Below are 10,779 nucleotides of genomic sequence, written 5' to 3'. Positions count from 1 at the left end.
AATTTTTTTTTCATAAAACAAACTATATTTTTGTAAATTTCAAAATTATTAAACTTTATTTATTTTTTTTCGTTTTCTTTTTTACATATTTTAAAATGACAATATATCTTTCTTTAATTCACCTATTGGATACACAATGTAGAAATTAAAAAAAAAATGTAATTTCCAGACTTCATTTGCATGCAAGAGATACCGAGAGTTCTATGACTCCTCCCCGCTATGAATTCTAAGGGTTTTATAACTCCTCCCCAAAATGAATTCAGATGCTTTTAGGAGTCATCCCCCTTAGCCATAACTCCATTCGACCTTGAGCGAAGGTATAAAAGTTTGATGATGTATTTCTCTTCTTAACAAGTACATTAATACCTTCCAAGATGATAGGACTCTATGACACAGAATTTATCAGTTTGAAAAAATCATCTTGTGGTGTTATATTTGAATATGAATTTTTATTATTGTCAATGGAACTTGAAGAAATTGACTGTTATCATTGGATACTGAACTATAACATGTATGAGTATGATAAAAGCTTGTGGAGTACTACATTACATCGTTTAAACAGACTGGGATTCTACGATAGAGTGATTACACCACTTAATAATAGTGGTCAGAAATTGAGAAATTTCCAGGAGGAAGTCAGTGAAATTTGCAGCTTTTTCGGGGTTGAAGCACTCTATGTAAAGGGTAATGTACCTACAGATAAAGTTTTAATTCAATTTTAATTCAAAAGTGTGACCCTAGGATTCCATTTTTCAATCGAGAAGAATTTAAGTGTCCTAAATTTGAAGGGGTTTATCATCGTCCTGAAGACGAGGTCAGGTTCTTCGCGCACTGAATACCTAAGGACATACCTGATCGTGGTAAATGCATTAGACATGGTAATAACTATTCCATATCATGGGACCATCGTTTCTGGATGTTTAAGAGTGAACGTGTGTATGACTATGTGACATAATATAATTTTGTATTAATATTTTACATAGCATTATTTCATTAAAAATATATTATGCATTACATTGTTATGTGTTCATTACTTTTAGAGTAAGCTAGCATATCAACAGTTTAGAATGTATATTAAAACATCGGAGATTTGAGAAAAAGAATTTGCATACATCTATTGTCAGACACATGGGGTAACATTGACAAAATCTAGGTATCAGAATGAATGAATTCTTTATCAACATCCGATGTTGGATTTGTCATTATGTCATTATAAAAAAATGTAAGTAGGTAAGTAAGTAAGTAGCAAACTCTTTCTTGAATTCCCCTCTTGGATACACAAAGAAGACATTTCATTCAAGAAAATATGAAAATATTTGTAAGTAAGTACCACACTCTTTCTTGAAGTCACCCCTTGGATACACAATACAGATACTTTATTCAAGAAATTATGAAAAAATCGCAAGTAAGTAACAAACTCTTTCTTGAATTCCCCATTTGGATTCACAGTACAGAAATTTAATTAAAGAAATTATGAAAAAAAAAATGTAAGTAAGTAAGTAACAAACACGTAACCTCGTCTAAATTAACCTTAAAAAATGAAATAAAGCCTTAAAAAATGAATCAGGACGATGATAAAACCCTTCAAATTTAGGAGACTTAAATTCTTCTAGATTTAGAAGTGGATTCCTAGGTTCACACTTTTGAATTAAGACTTAATCTGTACGCACATAACCCTTTACATGGAGTGGTTCAACTCCGAAAAAGTTGAAAATTTCACTGACTTCCTCATGAATATTTCTCAGTTCCTGGCCACTATTATTAAGTGGTGTAATCACTTTATCATAGAATCCCAGTCTGTTTATACGATATAATGTAGTACTCCACAAGATTTTATCATACTCATACATGGTGTAATTCACTATCCAATGATAGAAGTCAATTTCTTCAAGTTCCATTTACAATAATAAAAATGCATATTCAAATATAACACCACAAGATGATTTTTTCAAACCGATAAATTATGTGTCATAGAGTACTATCATCTTGGAAGGTATTAATGTACTTTTTAAGCAGAGAAATACATCATCAAACTTTTATACCTTCGCTCAAGGTCGAATGGAGTTATGGCTAAGGGGGATGACTCCTAAAAGCATCTGAATTCATTTTGGGGAGGAGTCAGAAAACCCTGGGAATTCATTGCGGGGAGGAGTCATAGAACTCTTGGTATCTCTTGCATGCAAATGAAGTCTGGAAATTACATTTTTTTTTTTTCTATATTGTGTATCCAAGAGGTGAATTCAAGAAAGATATTTTGTCATTTTAAGATATGTACAAAAGAAAAAGATAAAAAATAAATAAAGTTGAATAATTTCTAAGTTTAAAAAAAATAGTTTGTTTTATGAAAAAAAAATTATTGAATTAGAACCATCAGTCCTCATCATTATGAGTATCCAAAACTAGACTTAAGTTTCACATTTAAACTAGAGAATTGTATTTTCCATAATTTTCTTACAAGAAACTAGAGTTTACGGTCAAAAAACCCTTATTAGCTCAGATTTTAAGGCAATAGTTTTATTTTTCAATCCAAAAATAGACTTAAGTTTCACATTTGAACCAGAGAATTGTATTTTCCATAATTTTCTTACAAAAAACTAGAGTTTACGGTCAAAAAAGCTTAATAGCTCAGATTTTACGGAAATAGTGTGTCTGACAATAGATGTTTTCTCAAACTCATAGCTTTTGACTGTCAACACTAAAGTTAATGAATCCTAAATCTTTTGGAAACAGCCTCTATTTTCTTTCCGTTTTTAAGTTTTGATGTTGCTCCTTACTTTCAGTTGAAGAAACGATATTCCAATTCTTGCATTTCACGAAAGAAATTCAAAATGAACTTCGAAAAATAAAGAGAATGTAACTGTGACAATGTAAAGCACAACAAAACATTACTGAAATATTACAACTCTTTCATTTCAATGAAATAAATTCAAATTGAACTATGAAAATCAACAGAATGTAACTGTGACAAGGTAAAGCACAACAAAACACTACTGAAATATTCAAACTCTTGCATTTCACGACAGAAATTCAAAATGAACTTCGAAAAATCAAGAGAATGTAACTGTGACAATGTAAAGCACAACAAGTCACTACTGAAATATTCCAACTCTTGCATTTCAACGAGAGAAATCCGAAATGAACTTTGAAAAATCATGAGAATGTAGCTGTGACAAGGTAAACCAAGACAAGACACTACTGAAATATTCCAATTCTTGCATTTCACGAAAGAAATTCAAAATGAACTTTGAAAAATTAAGAGAATGTATCTGTGATAAGGTAAAGCAAAACAAAACACTCCTGAAATATTCCAACTCTTGCATTTCAATAAAAGAAATTCAAAATAAACTATGAAAATCAACATAATGTAACTTTGACAAGGTAAAGAACATTAAAACACAACTGAAATATTCCAACTCTTTTTTTAAATTGTAAAGTATCTTTGCCTTCTGCCGGCATTTCTATTCGTTGATTCCCATGAATTTTGCAATGTCCCATGTGATCTGAGAATGGTCTTTTATTTCAAAAAGGAGAAAGGCACATGGGACAATAGTGACATTCTCCTTTCTTCGAGACTTGAGATAAGACTTAACTTCTTGCAATAACGGGGAAAAATGACCATAGGAATTTACATCTTTGCGGACCTCATAAATAACCCAAACCCAATTTTTATCACTATCCACCATCGATGTCCTCACTGAATACAAAACACCTTTTCTATTTGTTTTTTTTCCTCCATCTACAAATTCTGTGTCATACTTGAGAACAACCACCCCCAGCCCAAGATTTTCATTTGCTTTCTCGAATATGGTTATTTCTTTCAAGGACACCGGATATTTCCCCTCTAAACAATCAAAATTTACTTTAGGGAAATTTTCTCCACCGTTACGAGCAAGTCCGTCGAGATTTTTCATTGATGAATCATTTTTTAATGTTTTATGGGCTGCTGCTAAAAATGCATATTTAAAGCATTACATCCCCGTTTCAAAATCGAAACTCTGAACCCCCCTTGTACCCGTAAAATCTGGGTGGCATTTTTTTTATCAACTACCCCCTGCTCCTCTTAAAATGATGTTTTTTTAATCTACTGAGATTCAGATCCTTGCGTACAATATGTAAATTTATGGACCAACCTCCCCTCTCATTGAACGGATCCAAAGTTAAAATTAGTTTATTTATCCAGTTGAAAAAGTTGTCTTCAAATTCATTTAGATCATGGTAAAAAGTCTGGTTAACAGTTGAAAAATTAAAATAAAAAATTTCCCCAGATGTTCCCTTTTGTAAATAAACTTTTTGATTTACTCATGCTTTAATCCCCCCTTGACCCTCCCAGTTCTGAATCTGAATCTCAATTTTTGCTCGAATTCTGTCAATGTAGCTATGGAGAACATTCACTGGGTCTGTTAAAATAATGCTCCCGTCAATCACGTTTTCCTCGGGGGGATTAAAATCTACCCTGTATGTGACCTAGAGCAGATTCTAACAAATAAAATTCACGAAATTCCGGGGACGTAACACTATTTTCATCTCCTGCATTTATTTGCACAGGACCCAATTCACTAATTATAAAACTATCGTCAAAAATGTCCCCAGAAAAATTAGGTCCAACAACTTGTATAAAACTGTCCATTTCTTCAGCTGTAAATTGACAATCCAGGTGGATATTAAATAGAATACCTTCACTAATATCGTCCGGCGAGAAGGGGCAATTTCCCATGAGACTTTGAAATCCCAAGCCAGGGAAGGCAGAAGTTTTCACAGCTTCCCCCTGAAACTAGAAAATGAATGGATTAAGTTTTTTTTCTTTGACGAAAGTTTTATCACAATTATAGCACACTTTTTTATCAAACAATTTTTTTTTCTGAATTGGATTCGAATTTATCAAACAAATGCATAATAAATTACAAATTTTTGATTATATCATTATTTACAAAACATTGCTTTATGAATTACAAACTTTTTTAATAACACACAAACACACGCACGCACACAAACACACATGCACACACACACACACACACAAACACACACACACATACACACACACACACACACACGCACACACACACGCTGAAATATTCTACCAGGTTGAAATTGCGTTTCTAACCCCTTAGTCTATATTCTAGTAGCCTCTAACATGCTGCAGAAACAGCATCAAATAGACATGCACTGTGGAAACAATTTATGCGACGTCTGAATTTCTACTTCAAAAATTATTAATTTTCTCATAGCTTATGATGAATTAAGGTAAACAAAATAATTTAAAGATATTCAAAATCAGCATTAAAATACAATTCAGTTGATATGTATAATGAAAAAATTTCAGCGCTCGGATCAAACATAAGAAATAACGATATGGAAATATATGTAATTCAATCATTACATCGATATTGAATTTAAACTATCTCAATGAATTATCGAGTAGACATGGCGCATGCACCGCTCACACACACACACACACACACACAAACACACAACAAAATAATGAAAATCATTACGACGCAATTGAATTTGCAATATTCATTATACTATCTCCATGAATTATCGGATAGACAAAAAAAAAAGCGCATGGACCGCTCACACACTCCTTCAAATTGACTTGGGAAAAAGAATCATTATCGAGAAATAATATTTGAAAACTCACATATAAATTTGCAACTTGCATGTCGAGAGCTATAGGGGCCGCACCATTCTCGCCTTGCATTGGTCGTGAAGGGCCCGGCAATGCTTGATAGGGGGGGACCTCCCGATCTTGACTAGATGAGACTGATGCATTATGAGAATCTATCCATTCTCTCTTGAATTTTCTGCCAGGTTGCATAGAGGTTTGTGCAGAGCTGACACTGGCTTGAGATGCTCCTGGCTGGTCCAGAGAACTTGTAATGGAGCTAGCATATCTGATGATTGATGGTCTTGCAGCTTGCATCGATGTGATATTACCCCATCTCGGTCTCTTTGCGGAGGGAGGTTTCCTGTATGAATCCACCTCCGCATCCTTAAAAAAAGAAGACAAATATAATAATGAAATGATAAGCCCTCTTTTACAGATAAATTGACCTCTAAGGTTTATTCTGATATTCGTAGTACTCTAGGTCCTAGTACTTTAGAAATATTTAAAAAGAAATACTTTTAAAGTAAAATTTTGTAAAATTTTTAGTTTAGGGGGGGGAGGGGGATTTCAAAAACATCTCCCCATAATATAATTTGACCTATAAAGTCAATTCTGATATTTCTAGCACTCTATATCTATTAGCACTTTAGAAATAATTAAAAAGGCTTCTAAAGTAAAATTTTGAGTTTGGGGGGAGGGGGGATTTCAAACACATCTCCCCATAAAATAATATGACCTATAAAGAAAATTCTGATATTTCTAGCAATCTATATCTATTAGCACTTTAGAAACACTTAAAACCGTTTCTAAAATAAAATTTTTGCTTTTGGGGGGAAGGGGGATTTCAAAAACATCTTCCCATAAAATAATTTGGCCTATAAATTCAATTCTGATATTTCTAGCACTCAATATCTATTAGCACTTTAGAAATATTTTGAAAGGCATCTAAAGTAAAATTTTGAGTTTGGGGGAAGGGGGATTTCAAAAACATCTCCCCATAATATAATTTGGCCTATAAAGCCGATTCTGATATTTCTAGCACTCTATATCTATTAGCACTTTAGAAATATTAAAAAAATGGTTCTAAAGTAAAATTTTGGAAAATTTTGAGTTTGGGTGGAAGGGGGATTTCAAAAACATCTTGCCATAATATAATTTGACCTATAAAGCCCATTCTGATATTTCTAACGCTCTATATCTATTAGCACTTTAGAAATATTTAAAAAGGGTTCTAAAGTAAAATTTTGGAAACTTTTGAGTTTGGGGGGATGGAAGATTTCAAAAACATCTTACCATAAAATAATTTGGCCTATAAAGTCAATTCTGATATTTCTAGCACTCTATATCTATTAGCACTTTAGAAATAATTAAAAGGGCTTCTAAATTAAAATTTTGAGTTTGGGGGGAAGGGGGATTTCAAAAACATCTCCCCATAATATAATTTGGCATATAAAGCCGATTCTGATATTTCTAGCACTCTATATCTATTAACACTTTAGAAACATTTAAAAAGAGGAGTTCCAAAGTAAAATTTGGAAAATTTTGAGTTTGGGTGGAAGGGAGATTTCAAAAACATCTTGCCATAAAATAATTTGGCCTATAGCCAATTCTGATATTTCTAGCACTATATTTATATTAGCACCTTAGAAATATTTTAAAAGGCTTCTAAAGTAAAATTTTGAGTTTGGGGGGAAGGGAGATTTCAAAAACATATCCCCATAAAATTATTTGGCCTATAAAGGCGATTCTGATATTTCTATCCCTCTTTATCTATTAGCAATTTAGAAATATTTAAAAAAAGGGTTCTAAAGTATAATTTTGGAAACTTTCGAGGTTGGGGGGGAGGGAGATTTCAAAAAACATCTTGCCATAAAATAATTTGCCTTATAAAGTCAATTCCGAGTTTAGTGTACGGTAACGCTAGACCCTATTTTAAATTGATGATATTGTTCAAACATCACTCGCATATCACATTTCAAAGGCTTCATTCTCGCCTAATTGACCACAACAAGAATCTATTTTCTCAGGGAAATTATTGGCACTATGCTTTGGCATGTGGTAATAATAATAATTCTAGATAATGAACACATAAAGGGTTCTTTGGAAATTGTCACTCTCGCTAACAAGATAAGGCACAGGTGCCTTTAGGTAGAACGGAAAAAGACTGAATATCTTAAACACACACACAATTGGGAAAAGCCACATTTTGAACGAGATATGTAAAAGTACAGAATTATGCTCCTAACAAAACAATGGGGGGAGGGTGTTTTTGTTTTACATAATAGAAAAAAGCATACTTAGCGTTTTCTATCGAATATACTCATTATATTTTAAGGTTTTGTATTGTTGGAGAGGAGGGGGGCTAAGTCCCCCTGAAATTTGAATTTACTGGTAAATGCTTTTTATCTGGAAATAAATTAAAAAATTTAATAAGCCGTACTCACATTGACAATTGACAAATCCATTGTTTTCAAAGTTAATAATATGCAGTGTACTATGCTCGATATGTTAAAACATAATGAAAATTGAATTGTAGTGCATGAACAGTTTATACAGTTTTTCAAGGACGAATAAAAAATAGATGTTGAGTTATATATTTTCGTGCGTGCTCCCAAAACATGTTTGACTACTTTATATCATACCAGTTTTTTTAAGAATGTACACGTGAACTCATGACGTACATTCATTGTGCAATTGACAACAAAAACAGAAAAAAACCTGTTTGATTACATTATATTATTACGACCAAACTCTCAAAACATGCTTGACCACATTATACCTTGCCAAATAACCGGTCTGGTAATCATAGCATGGGAATTGTAATACCTCCGAGCAAAGTATAACATTGATTACTACTACTACTTTCACGGAAAGTATTTTAAAAAGACTATTTTGACCAAAAACAGGTCCATAGTTCTTACCCATGAAAATTAATTTCATGAGCGATCATTTTCTCGTTTTGTTTTTCTGCAGTTATCGTTTTGAATTTTTTGTTTGGAAATTTGATTTTAGTGTTGTCATATTGTGTTATTTCCCGCAAAACTGGATTATTTTGATCGTAACGGCTAGAAAATTTTTTATGTTTACACGCCGGCTTAAAACCCTAGATAATATTTTTAAACGTAAGTCGGAAAAAGAATACTGAACAACCAAAAAATTGTTTGAACGAAAACGATTTATTGCTGCTGTTGAAGCGTAAAAACATGTATGAGAATTAAAACAAACGACAGTTTTTCCATTTTAAAGGGAGGAGCAACGCTAAAACAAAAAATGAACAGGAATTATATCGTATATGAGGAGGACTGCCCCATCCTCAGCCTTTTCTCTTCACGCTTAAGTCTTAAAGTTTTTTGAAATATTCCCCATTCCCATGTAATGGTCCTTAACTTTGAAAAGTCTTTTTTAAAGAGTTGTGATACAAATTGAAACTACAGCGTAAATTGTAAGGGTTGGGGGATGGGATCTACCCCATATTAAGTTTTCCTTAGAGAATCTTTTTCCTTTCTTCCTTTTTCTTCTCTTTCTTCTTAACTGAAAATTACACCCATCGACCCCCTCCTCGCAGAAAATTCACCCCCCCCCCAAAGTCCATATGATTCGCAATAACAAATGCTGTTTGTGGACAATTGCGTAACTTACAGACTTTCAAATTATGCTGAATCAAATGACTATCTTTAAAATTTTGATAGGATATAGTTGGGTAAAAAAGTGGGGCGTAAGAGGAAAGGATGGTAATATTTTCATTAACATGGCCTAGCTGTTTGGGAGTGTTTCTCCCCTTTTCAAAATCGGAGAAATTTTCCCAGGCTCGTAATTTTTGATGGTCTATGTTAAGCTTAAAGACCTTAAAATATTTGGAATCGGCATAAATTCTTTTGATGTAGCTATAATTATCGAAATTCGGTTTTTTAGAGCTTTGGTTCCTATAGAGCTTAGTCGTGGCTTACTAAAAGTTCATTATCACGAACTATTTGATATTTAAACTGCGTATTGATAGGAATAGGCTAAATCCAATTCTAGACACCAAATAAATGTTTCACAGCCATTGAGCCATTTTGACGCAGACACTTGCCTGCGTCAAAATGGTTGGAATTTGGATAATTGCCATCAAATGGACATTTCTGCCTGGATGAACAGCAAAGTGAACCAAGGGTTAAGTAAGCCAGGTAAAACGTGAGTTAGATTTGGGGCTAGGCTTATATTTCAAAGACTCTGGTTTACTGGCTTACGACCAAGTGGTTAGCACATTAGACTTGAAGTTCTTTGTCCGTGAGGTTGAGAGTCGAGTCCTGGTGCCGCTAATTATTTGGTTGGGAATGGGGGTTATTGGTGTGACTTCTTAAGCTCAGTCAGAGTCGGCCCAGCTCTAAATGGGCACGTGGAGAAATCTTGGGAAACTAAATAGAAAGGGTATGTGAAAGCACAGGATGCCTGGTCCCCAGCCCTCCATTGCAGTTCTCTACCAAAGGGCCATGAATGGAGATGAGCACTACCGACAGAGAAGCAAAGTCTAAAGCCGTATTCTTTACCTTTTTATTTCTATGCCTTCTGGCTTACTTTCTGGTTCAAAATCAGGCAACACTGCTCTAAGCTTAAAATTCAAAAATGAAAAGGGGAGCCACATGTCCAGGATAAATCCCCCACAAAACTACAACCTGAGTTATTGTTGAGAGTTATACATAATTATGTGACACCTAGGCTATATATTGTTTTGAAGTATTTCCCCAGTTATACCAAAATATATGGTAAAAAGTTACTTGGTTCAGTTTTCTTTTTATTTGGCAGTATTTGTACAACTTTAGGCTAGGCTATAGGCTAGCTCATTTGCCAGTAAATTTGCAGGTGGCATTATAATTTAGCTAGGATGAAAGTGAAAATGTCATTTGATGCCTTTTTTTATGGTCTTTCATAATACAATAATTGCTTCTGTTGCAAACAGCTTCCTGAGCCCTTAAAGGGCCCTGAAGGTATTTTATTTTGTAACCACACAAAGAAGTTATCAACACCAGTTAAGTCATTAAAAAGTGGTTGAAAACATATCACTAGTTTATAAAAATAAGTTGGGGAAATTTTTACCAAATCATAATAGGCCTATTGACTTATGAATAAAGTGAATATACCACTCAATGCCTTTTTTTATGCTCTTTCCAAATATAATAATCATTTCGTCA

This window comes from Artemia sp. Qi Xiang Cuo, chromosome 1, assembly GCF_049724085.1.
Source record: "Artemia sp. Qi Xiang Cuo chromosome 1, ASM4972408v1, whole genome shotgun sequence".
Taxonomy (NCBI): domain Eukaryota; kingdom Metazoa; phylum Arthropoda; class Branchiopoda; order Anostraca; family Artemiidae; genus Artemia; species Artemia sp. Qi Xiang Cuo.
The sequence above is the reverse complement of the archived record's forward strand: the minus strand, read 5'-3'. Positions refer to the sequence as shown.